The sequence below is a fragment of the Miniopterus natalensis genome, chromosome 10 (genome assembly GCF_054644295.1).
Source record: "Miniopterus natalensis isolate mMinNat1 chromosome 10, mMinNat1.hap1, whole genome shotgun sequence".
NCBI lineage: Eukaryota > Metazoa > Chordata > Mammalia > Chiroptera > Miniopteridae > Miniopterus > Miniopterus natalensis.
The window spans coordinates 42,789,407-42,808,139 of NC_142090.1; the positions used below are offsets into that span (position 1 = coordinate 42,789,407).

Below are 18,733 nucleotides of genomic sequence, written 5' to 3' on the forward strand. Positions count from 1 at the left end.
GACACTGGGTGCAATGAACTGTTTGTCCTCCAGGCCCATTCATATATTGAAATCCTAATCCCCAGTGTAGTGATATTAGTAGGTGGGATCTTTGGGAGATAATCAGGCCTTGAGGGTGGAGCCTAATGAATGAGATTCCTGCCTTCATAAAAGGGACCTCAGATAGCTCCCTTGCCCTCTTTCTGCCATGCGATGGTACAAATATAGCTGTCTGCAACCCAGAGGAGAGCCCTCACTAGAACCTGACACATGCTTGTACTCTGATCTCAGACTTCCAGTCTTCAGAACTATGATAAAGAAATTTCTGTTGTTTATATGCCATTTCGTCTGTGGCACTTCTGTTATAGCAGCAGAACTGACTATGACACTGGGGTAAAGTGAAGAGTTTCCTCAAAGCTGGAGATAATGCCCGCATCCCCAAGGGCTCTGAACCCTTTTGGGGCACACATCTTGGGAAGCTGTGTTATTGGCTATTGTTTCTAGGTAGGGTAGCTGTCTGACTCAGACATGTGTATCTATCAGCTTGAAAAGCACTGGAATCCATCTTTTCATGTTTTTTTAGTTTAATCTCAGATGGCCTATGCACTGTGAACAAAAATGCTAAAAGGCATTTTAATCTACTCCAACAATTTAGTTGACCTTCATGCCTTGCTTTGTTGTCTGGGCATGAATGCCAGTCTTTATGAAGCTTTTAGGTCTGTATCTGGTATGATGAAAGAGAAAAATCCTGGTATTATGGAAGCACCAGCAATCATTAGACCTGGGTTTATTTCTGTTCATTCTCTAGGCCTAATATATATGCTAATTCATCTCTTTAAGTTTCTTAATCTACCAAAGGGATAACAACCATCCTACTTATCTCATAGGAAGTTGTCATAAATCTTCAATTTTTAATGAAAAGTAAACTAATCTAACTATATTCTATGCAAGTTATTGTGTTGGATAAGCTAGAGGACATGCAATTCCAGGTGTCACATACCAGCACAACATTCAGAGGAAGAAGAGGCAGAGTGTTTCTTTTTTACCCTGTGTGTTTCTTTTTCTGAGAAAGGGAAACTTTCTTGGAAGCCTCTAGGTCCCCTCATGTCCCTGGCCAGAACTGGGACAAGTGCCCATCTATCTCTCAGCCACTTACTGGGAAGGGAGAAAGAATTACGTGAGTGGTTTGAGCTAATCAGGATTTCCCCCTTTGAGTTCTTGGATGGCAGAGAAGGATGGACACCAGAACAAAATGTTAGGGCTCTGACAGTAAGGACAAAGGGGTACCCAGAGGACAGCAGGAGAGTTTGTCGCACTCTTGAATGCCATTAGGGAGGTAGGCTATTATCATGCCCTGTGAGTAGAGAGGAGCCACTCCAGGTTCAGAGACCAGAAGGTATAGGAAATCAGTGACAGTCACCGCTCCAGGGATCTATAGCCAGATCCAGGTGCCTGTAGGACATTCCACACATTCTCCATTCTTATTATCAGAAGTTGGCCATTGAGGACCCTTTTCTAAATTTCCCTGCTCAGCTAAACTTTGTTGATACAGCTGAGTAAGTACTTCCCAAATTTCTGGAAAAGTTTTTTTCTATAAATGGACTTTTAAACATCCAAATTCCTTAGCATGATACAACAGACCCTTTATGATCTATCCTTAACTCTTGGCCTCTTCCAAATTACCTTCGCACTTGAGTTAAACTGACTTCTGCTCTATCACTTGCTGTGCTCTCCAGACCTCTGTGCTGCCCTAGAAGTGCTATGACAAGGGCCACTTACCAGCAGTGGGACCAGGGGCAAGTCACTTGACTTCTCTGTGCTGTACTTTCATCATCTGTAAATAGGCATGATAGGAGTGTGGTGGGCAGTTAGACAGACATGAGCAGAGCAAGGATGATGGGCCAGGCACAGAAGGGTTCCTGGGTAGGGAAGCTGTCTGACTCAGACCTGTATATCTTGCTCCATCTCTTCCCCTTATTCTTTTCTCTCCTCTTCCTCCCCCATTCCCTCCTCCCTTCAGCCATTTGGCCAAATCTCCTTCTATTCAGTTTGTGTAACCTCCTCTGGGAGGGCTTTCTGGTTTAGGGAATCACAGGGTTAGGGGAACTTTCCTCCATTAGTCACCACCACCAAGAGCAAACTCTTCTATAGCACTAGCTATGTGTCTCACATTGTTCTGAGCACTTTAATACATTAATTTATTTAATCCTCACAATGTCCCAAGGAGAGGGGCACTACTGTTATAGGCAATGGGAATGGCACCCGATTTCTAACTGGTGGGGTCAGACCAGCCCTGGGTCCAGCAACTTCCATACTTGAGTTCTGGCTAGGAAAGAATTCAGAGCCAAGACTCTGGCTATAAGAGAACATTTATTTGTAAAATCACAGAGGTAGGAAAAGTAATTCCTAGAAGAAATGGGCTGAGGAAACAAGTTATAGAGGTAAAGGAAGGGCCCTTGGAACTTAGGAGTGAGGAGACTAATGGTAACACGCCTGGGGGGAGGGAGTGGGGTAAAGGGAAAGGCTGGAGGTGTGTCCCCTGTGCCCCTGGGAGGGAGAGCATGCTGAGTCCTCTGTCCTAAGGGTTTTAAGGGTGGAGGTTTTAGGGGAGGTCCCAAGGGAAGATCTTAATAGAATATTCATCAACTTTCCAGGTGTATCCTTTCAGGGTCTCCACTGATTGATTGGCTGGCATTAGGACAGGGGGTCATTATTCAATGCAGCCGGTCCTGAGAGCAGCCTTGGTGTAGCTTGTTTGGTTTTGCTGTTTTTTTGGGCCTGGGGCTGAAATACAACTGAGGCTTAAATGTTATCTCTAGGGAGCAAAGGTCAGGGGGTCCAAACCATATGACCAGAGATATGCTAGGGGAGGAAAGGCCACCTTGGGGGTGAAGTTCTACCCTACAATTGTCCGTTGCTAGGGACCTGGGGCTTTCTGCCCTGTTGACCTTCTGTACCTGGTCCATCATCCTTGCTCTGCTCATGTCTGTCTAACTGCCCACCACACTACTCTCATGCCCATTTACAGATGATGCAAGTCCCACTGCTGGTAAGTGGCTGTTGTCATAACACGTCTCCCAGGGAAGAACAGCTGTTTACTAGGCTGCCTCCTCCTCCAGACTGTGTGAATGCTTGGGGACAGTGACTGCTCTGCTCATCACTGAATTCCCCGAGGCCTGACATGGTGCTTGCCATGCACAAAGTGAGGGCCTCAGCAAACATTTGTGAAATTGATAGCTTGTATAGATTATCTCTTTTTTTGAAAATCCCTTACATTTATAGGAAGCAACAGGAATATTGGGTGATACTCCTGAAGGCTGAGATCAACCCAAACCCAGGTATCCCCATCCTCTCACCTAACCACCAAACCCAAATCCCTGCAACCTGCCTCCTCTTGAAACCTTAAAACAGGAAACTTGGAAGGGAAATTGTGTGCAGTGTGGAGCTTGGGAAGGAACCCAGTTTGATTAGCATTAAAAGGAACTATGTAAGGAACAAAGACTATACCACACCTTTGTGATCAAAAACTCTTCCATATAATGGACACCCAGACTCATCCCCTGAACCCTGCCTTTAGAATGATCTGCCGACTGTCAAGTATTTTTATCTAGCTACCTACCTACACAGCTACCTAATCACCTACTTGTCTCACCTGTCACTATCTACCTCTTATACACATACCATGATCCTGACAAAACTGTTTGCAATAGGTAGTTTCCAAATCAAAGATGGGATTCATCTGTGGGATTTTTTCCTGTTCAAGGGCATAGTAGAGGGTCCTAGGGGAGAGGAAGCCTTAGACCTCTTGAATGGAGCCTGCTCTCACAGCCTTGGTCCTGAGGCCCTGGGGGTGACATAAGAATAGAAGCTACTTCTTAGGTCTTTATATGGAACATTGTCTTTCCAAAGCCCTGGGTTCTTGGCTTAGAGTCTGACAAGAGTCACATCCCACTAAAAGGAAGCCAAGAGGATGCCCTGCCTCTCCAAGTTTAAAAAAAGCGTGCAGGAATGTAAACTGGAGGTAGGTAGGGTGGTGGGGGTGCTGGCCCTGAGCCAAGCTCTTCCTTTGCTCCAGATTCAGTGAGGCCACAGCCCTGCAGGACCTTCTTTTGTGGCTTGAGGGAACCTTTCCAGAGGAACCCAGGCCTCCTCGTAGGCTGCCCACAGGGCCAGGGGAAGTGGTGGAGGGGCTCAGTGGGATCTGAGGGAGGGCGGGACCAGTGGCCTGGGCCTAGGGCTGTGCCTACCTTTCTTTGCACCTAGTAGGAATCCTCTTCTCCCCTAAAACTGCAATACCCATTTCATGGGTCTGCTTTTTTTTTTTTTTTTAATTGTAGTTGACATACAATATTATATTAGTTTCAGGCATTCAACATAGTGATTTGACATTTATGTTCCTTACCATGTGGTCATCACAATAAGTCTAGTAACTATCTGTCACCATACAAAGTTATTACAATAATATTGACTTTTCTTATGCTATATATTACATCCCTGTGACTTATTCCTTTTTTTATAACTGGGGGTTTGTACTCCTTATTCCCCTTCACCTGAGAATTTTCTGCAGATAGGGTGTGTCTCAGTAAAGGCAAGTAACTCTGGAGTCTGCTCCACCCTTTGCCAGGGCAAGAAGCATTCTGTAGCAGTTTTTAAACAATTAGGAACAGGGTAGTAGGGTGGGAGTAGGGGTGGGGTTTAAATAATCTATAGAGATGGACTTTCTTTTTAGATTAACAGCTCTATTGAAGTGTACCCTACATACCATTCCCTTCAGTTTTAACCTTTCAAAGAGTTGTCTGGTGCACATGCAACAGTCCTAATGTGTTCATTAGGGCATGCTGTATTAATCATTATAACAAAATATCAGTGATTTATATCTTTCTCACATCATAGTCCCAAGCTGGCTGGGTGGGGTTGTGCTGTTTTAAGCATTTATTCAGGACCCAGCTGCTTCCAAATAGTGGTTCTGCTCTCCCCATTGGCCTTGAGTCCTCCAAAGGGCAGCTGGAAAATACAGCCTATCTGTGTGTCCAGGGGAAAAGAAAATAGGTTTTGCAAAGCCATAATATTATGTTTGCCACAACATATTAGAGATGATAGGGCTTTGATGACCGTGATAAAATTTAAGTACTATTATATATCTAATTTCATACATTATGAATTATTTCTATCACGAGACACTTAAAATATGGCCTGTCAACCTTAGGCAGTCTTGACATTATGATTACATCTTGTTTCTATGGTGAGTGGTTAATGATAAGTAAAGGGTTTTACAAAACCAGAAGCTGGCAGTACTCCCTGTTGACTTCTCCAATCTCCTCTACAGTAACGCAGTTCTTCCTTCACTTGCTGGAAAATTCTTTCCTAATCAAGCAGAGCAGTAATCCAGAGAATACGCATAAGAGAATGGAGAGAAATTAGTAAAAGCTAAGGAATTACACACTTGAAGGCCAACCAAAATACTTTTTGGGGGAACTGATACAGCGAACTTTATTGATGGTACATGACAAGGTAGAGCTCCCTAAACCCCTCCCCTCCTTCAGGGGATCTGGGATGAAAATTGTGGAGGTCAGGGGATTCTCAATGTGTTGGGGGTTGATTTGGGGTAAAGACTCTGGCAGCTGAGGGCCTTTTTTCCTCTCACTAGGAATGGTGGTCTAGGGGGCTCTTAATCCTTGGAGGCCATGTGGACCATAAGGTCCACCACCCTGTTGCTGTGGCCAAATTCATTGTCATACCAGGAAATGGGCTTGATAAAGTGGTCATTGAAAGCAATGCCAGCTCCAACATTGAAGGTGGAATAGTGTCACTGTTAAAGTCACAGGAGACAACCTGGTCCTCAGTATAGCCCAAGATGCCCTTGAGGGGGCTCTCTAACATCTGCTTCACTACCTTCTTGATGTCATCATATTTTTCAGCTTTCTTCAGGTGGCAGGTCAGATCCACAACTGACACATTGTGGGTGGAGACTCAAGGCCAACTCAAGCTCAAGGCCATCCCAGTAAGCATCCCTATGACCTTACCACAGCCTCAGCAGCACTGGTAGAAGCAGGGATGATATTCTAGGCAGCCCTTCAGCCATCATGCCACAGCTTTCCAGGGGGTCACCCATGGTCTTCTGGGAGACAGTGATGGCATGGACTGTGGTCATGAGTCCCTCCATGATGCCAAAGTTGTCATGGATGACCTTGGCCAAGGAGGCCAAGCAGTTGGTGGTGCAAGAGGCACTGCTGACAATCTTGAGGGAGTTGTCATACTTGTCATGGCTCACACCCATCACAAACATGGGGACATCCACAGGGGTAGGGATGATGACCCTCTTGGCTCCACCCTTCAAGAGAGCTCCAGCCTTCTTCAAGGTAATGAAGACACCAGTGGACTCAAAACATATTCAGCACCAGCATCACCCTATTTTGATGCTGGCAGGAGCTAGCTCCTGAAAGATGGAGATGGACTTTCCATTGATGAAAAACTTCCTGTTCTCAGCCTTGACTGTGCCTTTGAACTTGTCATGAGTAGTCGAGGTCAATGAAGGGGTCATTGATGGTGACAGTACCCACTTTGCCAGAGTTAAAAGCACCTCTGGTGACCCATCATGTCACAGGGTTGTGGCTATCACTATGTAGGAAGACATGGCTGTCTGATGAACAGGAGGCCCAACCAAAATATTTTTTTAAATTTACACCTTTGGAGTGTTTTTTCTGTTTATTCTAATTACTCTCATCACTATTAAAGTTTATTTATCATAATAAAAGTTTATTTATATAAATTTAAAAAATAAAACTATTTTTAATAAAAAACTTTATGTATATCCTTAGCAGGGTAGAGAAATGGTGGAAGGTCTGGGTAATATAGTCATCTGGAGACCAGACAGTCAGAGGCTCTGTCGTCTTCAAAATATGGCTTTCTAGGTTGCTTCAGGAATCAACATCCAGCTAGAAGATGAGAGTGGGAGGAGATTTTTATGGACTGGACCTGAAAGTGGTGAATGGCATTTCCATCTACATTACATTGGCCTGAGCTCACTCATGTAACCAGACCTATTGGAAAGGCCTGAGAATATCTCATGCTGCAGCTCAACAACAACTCTAACCTATGACAGTAGTGGGGAGAGTCATCAATATTTGGTGAACAACTTGTCATCTCTGCCATAGTGAGACTACCAATTTCTCTTTTCTTGAAACTTATATACAGTTTCTGGCTCTGCCAAAATGAGATGTACTAAGAGTGTTGGTTTTAAGAAAAAAAAGATCTTTCTTTAATATGAAGGTTTAAAAGAATAAAATATTTTCTTAGTGTTTGATAATATAAGTTTGTTGGATTGACAGTATAAGTTTCAAATAAGGGGATAGGTAGTGTGGATTGTTATATGATGCAAAGTCCAAAGAAGATAAAAAGCAAAAGCAAATGTGATGGCCAATAAGGCTGGTGACATATACTCCAGCTCTCCTAGAAGGTGGTAGTAAGATGACAGTCCTCCACCCCTTTGAAGATAGGAGTGATCTGATCATTGATTTGTTTTGAACAACGAAATGTGAGCAGAAGTGTGTCATAGTTGCCGCATTTCCTTCCTTCTTCTGTGGGTAACTTGGAAGCACATGTTGAGACAGGATCTTGTCAACCTGGCCCCTGGAAGACTGGGATCAGCAGAACTGCCCAGTTTGTTCATGTTGAGCATGTATATGGGCAGGAAAAGCACCTTTGGTGGGTCAAGGTATTGAAATCTTGGAGTTGTTTGTAATTGCAGTTCTGATTGCTACATCAGGTAAAAGTTCTTAATGAAAAAATAGGCTGACATAATATTTGGATCATATTTTAAAAGGTTAAATTTTACTCTATGGGATTTGAAATGTAAAGCTACTTTGGGTGGGAGATTTTTGTTAACATCAACTTTAAGTGGTATAAACCAATCCTATTTATTCATTAAAATACAATATTCAATTTAAAAATGCTAAAAAGTGCCCGGCCGGGTGTGGCTCAGCGGTTGAGCATAGACCTAGGATCCAGGAGATCGGGGTTCAATTCCCGGTCAGGGCTCATGCCCGGGTTGTGGGCTAAGCAACTGATCAATGACTCTCTCATCATTGATGTTTTTCTTTCCCCTTCTTTTTCTCTCTCTGAAATCAATAAAGATATGTTAAAAAAAAAAAAATTTAGCCCAGCCGGGCGTGGCTCAGTGGTTGAGCGTTGACCTAGGATCCAGGAGATCAGGGTTTGATTCCTGGTCAGGGCATATGCCCGGGTTGCAGGCTGCAGCCGATCAATGACTCTCTCATCATTGATGTTTCTCTCTCTCTCTCCCTCTCCTTTCCTCTCTCTGAAATCAATAAATATATATTAAAAAATAAATAAATAAAATGTTTTTAAAAAAATTTTTAAATGCTAAAAAGTGATGTTAAAAGCATTTTTGTTATATAAAATTTCAGAGAAACAGCAAACAGCTTATCTAATGTTTAAGGTATACAATTACCGAAAAATAATAGATACTTTCTTTTTTTAGGATTTTTAAAATGAGATATAATTTTCAGAGTTTTAGATGTAGATTTTAGTAAAACTAAATTACATATATATATATATTTGTCTTCATAAAAATATAAAAATTGTTCCTCTTTCCCCACAGGGATTTTTGTGTGGCTTTTCTTAGAACCTCCTCCCTCTTAATGGTATTGAAATAACTGGAATTAATGCCAGAGGATCTTTTTGTTTCTTCAGTTCTGCTTTAAAAATTTTATGATTATCGTATATATTTTTAAATTTATCTTTATGGTTAAAAGTATTACAGATGTCCCCTATTTTTCCCCATTGACCCTTCCTACCCTGCACCCATCCCCACTCCAAACCTTCACCACACTATTGTCTATGTCCAAGGGTTATGCGTATATGCATATAAATTCTTTGGTTGATCTCTCCCCACCCATCCACCTGCTCCCTCCTTCCCTCCGAGATTCATCAGTCTGTTCTGTGCTTCTATGCCACTGGGTCTATTTTGTTCATCAGTTTATTTTGTTCTTTAGATTCCACATATAAGTAAGATCATGTGTTATTTGTCTTTCTCTGCCTGGCTTATTTCATTTAGCATAATATTCTATAGATCCATCCATGGTGTCCCAAAGGGTAAGAGATCCTTTTTCTTTACAGCTTCTTTAAATGTCCCACAACTTTTTTATCTACTCATCTACTGATGGGCAATTGGGCTGTTTCCAGATCTTAGCTATTGTAAATTGTGCTGCAATGAACATAGGGGTGCATATATTCTTTCTGATTGGTGTTTCAGGATTCTTAGGATATATTCCCAGAAGTGGGATCACTGGGTTAAAAGGCAGTTCCATTTTTTTATGTTTTGAGGAAACTCCATACTGTTTTCCATGGTGGTTGTACCAGTCTGCATTCCCACCAGCAGTGTACTAGGGTTCTCCTTTCTCCACACCCTCACCAGCACAAGTCGTTTGTTGATTTGTTGCTGGTAGCCATTCTGACAGGTGTGAAGTGATACCTCATTGTGGTTTTAATTTGCATCTCTCTGATGATTAGGAATGTTGAACATTTTTTCATATGTGACTTGGCCATCTGTATGTCCTCTTTGGAGAAGTGTCGATTCATGTCCTTTGCCCATTTTTAAATTGGATTGTTTGTCTACCTCTTGATTGTATGAGTTCCTTGTATATTTTGGAAATTAGCCCCTTATCAGTTACATCCTTGGCAAATATGTTCTCCCATACAGTGGGGTTCCTTTTCATTTTGTTGATGGTTTCTTTTGCTGTGCAGAAGCTTTTTAGTTTGATGTAGTCCCATTTGTTTATTTTCTCTTTTGTTTCTCTTGCCCTAGGAGATGTATAGGTGAGATGTCTGACTATATTGCCTATGTTTTCTTCCAGGATTTTTATGGTTTCATGACTTACATTTAAGTCTTTTATCCATTTTGAATTTATTCTGTGTATGGAGTAAGTTGGTGATCTAGTTTCATTTTTTTGCATGTACCTGTCTAATTTTCCCAGCATCATTTATTGAAGAGACTGGTATTTAAATTGCACTATTAGTGTATTTGCCACCAAAGAAGAGATTCACTGTGGATACCTTATATCCTCTGCCCTAATATTCCTCACAATGAATAAAGATGACAGCAACATTAATGGGAGACAGTAGGTTATGAGTCTTTCCTCTTTTGCTGTACAGCAGGAACTTCCAAGCTTGCTAGGAAACAAGCTGATGTTTTCCAAATGTCAGGCTTTGGCCTAGCTACATAAGAACACTCTGACAGACTAGCTAAAAACATAGCTGTTTAGTTTTAATCCCTTCTCCCTGAATCAAAAGGACCTGGGACTCTGCATTTATAACAATCTCTCCAGTCCATTCTGGTGGACAGCTGGGTGCATGACAGCAAAGAGCATAGAGGACCCCAAGAGGACAGCACACTGGGCCTCGTGCCCTCCTCGCCCTTCCTTGGTCATGAGGACATGTGCGATTGCCTCTGTGTCCATAGACCACCCTGGGGTGCGAGAGAGAGAGAGACCCTTTGAGAAGGGAGAAACTCTCTTATAGAGAGGTTGAACTTTAAATTAACTAAGTATTTACCCAAAAGAGACTTTTTACAATTGATAAGATAGAGGAACTTTTAATTGGCAAGTTAATTTTTCCCTGTTGGTAGGAAGAGGCTCAAGAGCAAGATAAATCAGCTATAGAAAATAAATACATTTTCCCTTTGTCCAACAGAATCATGGTGTGTACAATATACCACTCTACTCTTTAAGTAATTCAGCATTTCCAAAATTTGACATTAAAATGGTTTCCAAATAAAATCTGTTAAAATCCTGTGAAAATTATTCCCCAGAATACATTTGGGGACATGTTGCCCCAGCTGATGATGATGCTTTTTCTCCTCCTCTTCCTCTTCTTTTCCTCTCTTGTTCTCTTTCTCTTTTTCCATGTGTATTTATGCAATCTTACGGTGCTGTTTTGCACAACTGGTGGCTTCCCCAAATTGCACTGTTAGACGGCTGCTGTGGGGAGTATGATGCCATGAGGACTTGAAGACTGCAGCTTTAGAAACTGAAATGTAGAAGTGAGCAAACTTGGAATGGAAGGTTCAGCATCTCAGTTTATGTTTCTCCAAAATGGCAGTCTCCAAAAACGAAACATTAAATCCCAGAGCATTACAGTTGCAAGAAAGGAACTCAGCAGTCTTTTAGGTCAGTAGTTTATCTGTGGAGGCTACTGGCACGGTGGAGAGGGGCAGTGGTGGAGCTGTAGCCTCTGGTTCCTTTTCATGCTTTAATCTGAGTGGCTCTACTTTAATCTGGTTTATATTTTGGGCTGCTTATGTTTGCAAATCACTCCTCAAGACCAGTATAGTCATTTTACAATAGAAGAAACCAAAGCCGAGATCCTCGGCTGGGTTTTAATATGACAGGAAATAGAAAGCTTTTGAACGCTCTTAAACTTGGGCAGTCACAGAATCATACAAAAGATTCACCTGGTGAGAAATAACTGAAGCAGTGAGAGATTGGGAGTAGGAGGACCGTAAAGAAGCCATTTCATTCGTCATGTTGAGGTACTTATGGCTTAGACCAGACAGTGACTCTGAAAATAGAGAAAAAGAGAGTAATAATTGTAGATAGGCCTGAGATAAGTAAGAGTGGACAGAGGCAAAGGAATCTCTAAGTTGTCAAGCCTGTGAATGAGGAAAATAATGGCACTTTTGGCAGAAATGGAAAGCTGGAAAAGGAGTCCATCTGAAGAGTCAACATATTTAACATCACTTACTGTATTGGGGGCTCAAGTTTATTTTTAACTGGGCCTGACTGATTTCATCCATTCCTCCACAACTTTAAACAAACACATGTTTTACTTTAGCTCAAGGATTTGCTGACAGCAGGTGTCAGGGTAAACCTAGTATTTGATAGAATGACTGAACATTTGGTAATACTGTTAATGTATAATTTATACTTTAGATGCTAAAAGATTTATTTAAAACTATAGTTTTAAAGCTTGCAGACAAAAGATAAAATTTAAATATGTAGCAACATAAGCATATGTAATATTAAATGAATTAAATTCTTATTAAAGAAAAGAGAAATAATAATGAACTCTCTCTTAAAAAAAATCTTTATTGATTTCAGAGAAAGGAAGGGAGAAAGAGAGAGAAATAGAAACATCAATGATGAGAGAGTCATCATTGATTGGCTGCCTCCTGCATGCCCCCGACTGGCGATTAAGTCAGCAACCCCAGCATGTGCCCTGACTGGGAATCGAAGCACAATCTCCTGGATCCATGGTCGATGCTCAACTGCTGAGCCACGTCCGGCTGTACAATAATGAACTCTTAACCTCTATGATAAGTTCTATTGTAGAAAGCTTTAATTAGCTTCGATATAACTTCCTTTTTAATGTATGCAAATTAGCACCTGGCATAGTGCCCCAAATTTAGCTATTTAATTTATATAGCTTCCTCTCTGAGTTAGTGTTTTCCCTTCATAAATTTTTTTAAAAAATCTCTCAATTACAGTTGATATTCAGTATTACTTTATATTAGCTTCAGGTGTACAGCATAGTGGTTAGACATTTATATAATTTACGAAGTGATCACCTTGATAATTCTAGTACCCACTTGGCACCATACATAGTTAAAACAATATTATTGACTATATTCCCTATGCTGTACTTTACATCACTGTGACTATTTTGTAACTACCAATTTGTACTTAATCCCTTCTCCTTTTCACACAGTCCTCCAAATCTCCTTCACTCTGGCAACCATTAGTCTGATCTTTGTATCTATAAGCTGTTTATATTTTGTTTGTTTATTTTGCTCTGTAGATTCCACAAATAAATGAAATCATATATTTGTCTTTCTCTGACTTATGTCACTTAGCATAATACCCCTTTGCATAATGCTGTTGCAAATGGTAAGATTTCATTCTTTTTTTATGTCCGAGTAATAGTCCATTGTATATATGTACCACTAATTTTTATCCACCCATCTATCATGGGCACTTAAGTTGCTTCCATATCTTGGCTTTTGTAAATAAAGCTGCAATAAACAGGGCTGAATACAGATTAGTGTTTTGGGTTTCTTCAAATATATACCAAGAAGTGGAATTGCTGGGTATAAGGCTGTTGTGTTTTTAATTTTTTGAGGAACCTTCATACTGTTTTCCATAGTGGCTGCATTAATCTGTGTTCCCACCAACAGTGGACAGGGGCTTTCTTTTCTCCACATCTTTGCCAACACTTGTTGTTTGTTGATCCATTGATGATAGCCATTTTGACAGGTGTCTAGTGATATATCTCATTGTGGTTTTAATTTGCATTTCTCTGATGATCAGTGATGTTGAGCATATTTTCATATATGTCTATTGGCCATCTGTATGTCCTCTTTGGAGATGTGTTTACTGCCTTTGTTTTCTTCTAGTTTTTATGGTTTCAGGTCTTACATTTAAGTCCTTAACCCATTTTGAGTTTATTCCTGTATATGGTGTAAGAAGGTGGTTTAGTGTCATTTTTAGCATGCATCTGTTCATTTTTTAAACACCATTTATTGAATAAACTATCTTTACCCCACTGTACATTATTCCCTCATTTGTCATGTATTAATTGACTGTACAGATGTTGGTATATTTCTGGGCTTTGAATTATGTTTCATTGATCTATACAACTCTTTTTATGCCAGTACCATGCTGTTTTGATTGCTATGGCCTTGTAGTATAGTTTCATATCAGGTATCATGATACCTCCAACTTTGTTCTTTCTCAAGATTGCTGATTTCAAATAAATTTTTGGATTATTTGTTCTAGTTCTATAAAAAATGCCATTGGTATTTTGATAGGGATTGCATTGAACCTATAGATTTTTTTGGGTGGTATGGACATTTTAAAAATGTTAATTCTTTCTATCTCTGAACACAATATATGCCTCCATTTATTTGTATCTTCATTTTCTTTCTTCAGTGTCTTATAATTTTCCAAGTACAGGTCTTCACTTCCTTGGTTAACTTTATTCCTAAGTATTTTTTTTAAAATCCTCACCCAAGGATATGTTCCTTATTGATTTTAGAGAGAGGAGAAGAGTGAGAGAGAGAGTGAAAGAGAGAGAGAAAGAGAGAGGGAGAGAGATGTGAGAGAGAAACATTGATTCATAAATTGGCTGCCTTCCATATGCACCCAGAATGGGGATTGAACCCACTACCTAGTATGCTCCCTGACTAGGAATCAAACCCACCACATTTTGGTTTATGATCCAACCAACCTAGCCACACTAGCCAGGGTGTATTCCTAGGTATTTTTTTGATGTAATTGTAAATGGGATTGCTTTCTTAATTTTTAATAGTTTATTATTGGTATATAAAAATGGAACCAATTTCTGAATATTAATTTCATTCTTCAGTTCTAATTGTTTTTGGTGGAATCTTTAGGGTTCTCTCTATATAGTATCAGGTCATCAGCCAGCTGCCAACTGCCTGGGGCCTGTGTATTTTTTTGTTGGGATGGGATCTTAGGGTGGAGTCAGTGGAGCTCACCAGACTGATGCAGATTCAGATTTGGCCATTTGTATGTGTGGGAGTTCAACACAGTAAAGATGGTGACTGCCTTCTGGCTGCATTGGCAGAGGGCTCATCACAGAGACACTGGTGGCCATCCCTCCAGCCTTCGTCCTGAAGCCACACAATTCAGTATCTCCTTGTATGTCTTTGGCACTTTCTGAGCCTCTGTCCCTAAGCTGGAGCTCATGGTGAGTACCTGTGAGAAGGAGTCAGTGTATGGGCCCTTTAAGAGCATGCCTAGGTTTCTAGCAGCTTTTTGTCTCACCCAAATGGATGGAATACTGGTTGATTTTCACAACCAGATGTTCTTTGGGCTCATCTTCGTAACACTGGTGCTCCAGTCTGGGGAACTTGGCATGGGGCTTGGACCCCCTCATTCCTCAGTGGGGATCTCTTCAGCTTAGGTATCCCTCCTGCTTCTCAGTCATCATACTCCTCCTATTAATCTTGATGTGACTTCTTCTTTATATTTTTAATTTTAGGACTTCTGTTCAGTTAGTCTTTAGATGGTTCTCCAGGTTGATTGTTCTATAATTTAGTTGTAATTTTGATGTGGTCATAAGAGAAGGCTATCACAGTGTCCACTTACTGTGTCATCTAAACAGGAACACTCCGAGTTAGTGTTTTCTGGATTAAACTAGTTAAGTCCTTAATCTGAATTATACTCTGCCCAACCTCATCCTTAGACAAGTCTCAGATATTCTCTCTCAAAATGTTTTTAAAGAATAATATATCCTAAGTCAGAATATTTTCTTTGACTCCAATATAAAAAGATTATCTAAACCAATTACTTACTTAAATTGGCAGCATTCTTACCAATACAATTTATATAATATTTTGTCTATAACTGCATATGTTAATGTTCTGTATAATCACACTATTCAAAGAAAACATAAGACCATTTAAAAACTAGGAGAACAGAGAAGTAGAGGAGACAAGGATGAGTGTAGTAAAGGACTGAAGAATAAAGACTGAATTTTAGGCAACAAATATAGTTAGGAGGAGAAAAAGAAAAACCTAGCATTCAAAGAAATAAAGAAAAAATATATAGATTTGTTGGAGTGACATCAGAGGAATGGTGGCATGAGAGGTCCCCTTGGTCTCTCCACCTGAAGTTTCAACAATTTTAACAGCTATAATTAAATAATGGATTCCCTGCTCAATACACTCATATGTCTGAGAGATCCACAAATTGAGTCATCTGAAGGTGAGCAAATGGGAGTGAACCAGGGAGGTGAGAAGGGAAAAGATCTGAGACAGTACCAAGGATGTAGCCTGGAGCTCGCAGCCCAGAAGGGGAGAAATCAAGTTGCTGCTGGCACTCCCTTCATTCTGGAGGAGCAGAGAGATACAGTGAGCATTCCTGTAGGAGTGATCAGTACACCCTGTGACTGAACCCAGTGATCACGGTTGCCTGGCAGTAGCCATACCAAGAAGAGAAACAAAACCACAGAGCCTGGCAGCCTCCCCTCACACTCCCAGAGCTAGTAGTGGGCCCCAGAAGAAGCTGTAGCAGTAAGTATTGGATTGCAGAGTTAATTATCTGCAAACCTGAGAACCGGTACAACAGAAACATTTTTTCCCTGAGTGACAAGTACACTCTGCAACTAATCCTGGGATCAAGTGGAGATACAGAGGAGAAGCTCCTGAGATTTGCCAGTCACCATTATGGGGAGGACAAAGCAACAATGGTAGGGGCCAGCATCCTCCAGCTTACCCCACCCTCACCCATTGTGGCCGCACCACCAGCAGCATCTGGCTGCATGGGACAGCACTGCGATTTCATAGATTTGGAACTCCACCCCCTACTACATTCCCCCACAGGGATTTGTTTCTTTGGACCAAAGTGACCTGAACACAGAAGAGGTACCTTCCCAGGAAGCACAGGACATTTTCCACCACCCCACAGAGATCTGAAAAGCCAGAACATATAAGAGAACTAAAAAACTTGTGCTTCAGCACCACCTACTAGAAAACAGTACAAAGTCTCCTTCTTATTAATTACTAGAGAAGTGCCACTCATCCATAGATATCTAGACAGAGAAGGAATCTATCAAATACCAAAAATAAGCAAGGAAACCAGGCATATCAGAAAGAAAAAAATATCCAGAAAATAAACTTAAATACATGGAAATCTGTGATTTAATTGACAGAGATTTCAAGATTGCACTTCTGATAAAAAGTCGTTACAAGAAAACACAGATAGGCAGTTTAATAAACTCAGAAATAAAATCAGTGAACAAAAGGAGCACTTTATGAAAGAGATTGAAACCTTGAAAGAAGACCAAATAGAAAATCTGGAGATTAAGAGCTCAATAAAAGAGATAAAGAATGAGCTAGAGAGCTTAGGAAGTAAAACTGACCAGATAGAGGAAAGGATTAGTGATAGTGAAGATAGAAATCTAGAAATGATGCAGAGGGAAGAAGAGAGAGACTTGGGCAAAAAAATTGAAAGAACTTTATAAGAACTACCTGGCTCTATCAGAAAGAGCAATATAAGAATAACAGGCACAGAGGTAGAAGGGAACGAAGAGCCTATTCAAACAAAAAGTTGATGAGAACTTTCTAAACCTACTGAAATAGTTAGATCCTCAAATTCTCTCCAAGGAACACTGTATTAAAAACTGTCAATAATTAATGACAAAAACAGAATTCTCAAGGCAGCCAGGGAAAAGAAGACAGTAACCTGTAAGAAAATCCCATTACATTATCACTGAATTTCTCAGCAGAAACCCTGTAGCTAGGAGAGAGTGAAAACAAATATTCAAACTACTGAAAGAGAGAAATTACCAGCCAAGAATAATATATCCAGCAAAGTTATCCTTTAGATATGAAGAAAAAATAAAGACTTTTCCAGACATACAGAAGCCAGGGGAATCTACCACCAGAAGACCTCCATTTCAAGAAATACTCAAAGGGGTTATTCTATCTGAAACAAAGAACAAAAAGTAACAAAACTATGAGTAAGATCAGTAGGCAGACAGAATCAGGATATTACAACCTTTTTTAAGAATAGGGTACAAGAGGAAATTCCAAGGTGCCAGCAGATTAAGTGGAAGCTACACTGACATTCTTCCAAGACCAAACTGGAATTACAACTAAAATATAGAAAAAAAACCATCCTGAATAATTAGCTGACTAGCTGGAGAGAACCCTTATAACCAAGGACACAAAGTGGAGACCACATAGACTGGCAAGGAGCTCGAAGGCATGAGAGAGCTGGCAGGGCCCACAGACAGCAGGTGAAGTTCTGGAGAGATATCTCAGCTGTGGGGGGTTGTCACTGAGAACTCTGGGGCCTAAACCCCAAGCTGGGCTTTTCAGCCCAGAGCACTAGAACTGAGAAAGGTGCCCACATAACATCTGGTTGTGAAAAACTGTGGGGTTTCTGTCTGCCAAGGAGAGAAGGCAGGAAATGCAGGCACTCTCTCAAAGGGCCAACACAAAATTTCTGTGCAGCCACTTACCTTGGGCTCTGGAAGAGGGAGCACAGAGTGGACTAGTACTGTGTGAAGAGAATAGAGGGTTGGGAGCCCTGGGGATAAAGCTCAGATTCCTGTGCTGAGTGATTACTCCATATGGCAGAAGACATCTTTCTCAGGCAGACCTTTACTATCCAGGCAGCTTTTGTCTGGGGGTGGGGAGGGGAAGCAATTTCCCTACTTTGTAGGGAAACTTTTTGCCCCAATCTGTGGACTTTACACCTTGCTGTGGTCTACAGGCTGAGGCTCATTAAGAGACTAACAATCAGCCTGCAGGCAAAGGTGGATCTCCAAACTGCAGAGGACATCTTTCTCAGGCACACAATATGCTGCATTTGTCTGGAGGGGGAAGCAATTGCCCCACCCTGCTGGAAAACCTCTCACTCTACCCAGATGAGTTTCTACAGTCTCAGACCCATTAAGAGACTCATAACAACCAGCAGCCCCACCTTGTGGAGGTTCTAAGGCCTGAGGCTCATTAAGAGAATTAGAATAATCAGCCTGCCTGTAGGCAGAGGCAGACCTCAGAGTGCTTTGAGTTTTTGCTTGATATGTTTCTGAACCTGGGCCTTGGAAAATCAGACTTTGGTGTGCATCTTGGTTTTGTTTAACTTCACCCACCCCCAGCAGAGGACACCTCAAGCCCAGGGTTGTGGATAGCTTCAAACAGGGTACACAGGGACAGTCACAAACTGCGTCTCACATTGGCCTGCACCAGAGACCCTCCAAAAAGACT

The 18,733-nt window shown here is 41.1% G+C and overlaps 1 pseudogene; it reads right to left on the reverse strand.

The window, feature by feature from the left end:
• Positions 1-5,647: 5,647 nt before the first annotated feature.
• Positions 5,648-14,892, reverse strand: LOC107530831 (glyceraldehyde-3-phosphate dehydrogenase-like; annotated as a pseudogene).
• Positions 14,893-18,733: the final 3,841 nt, after the last annotated feature.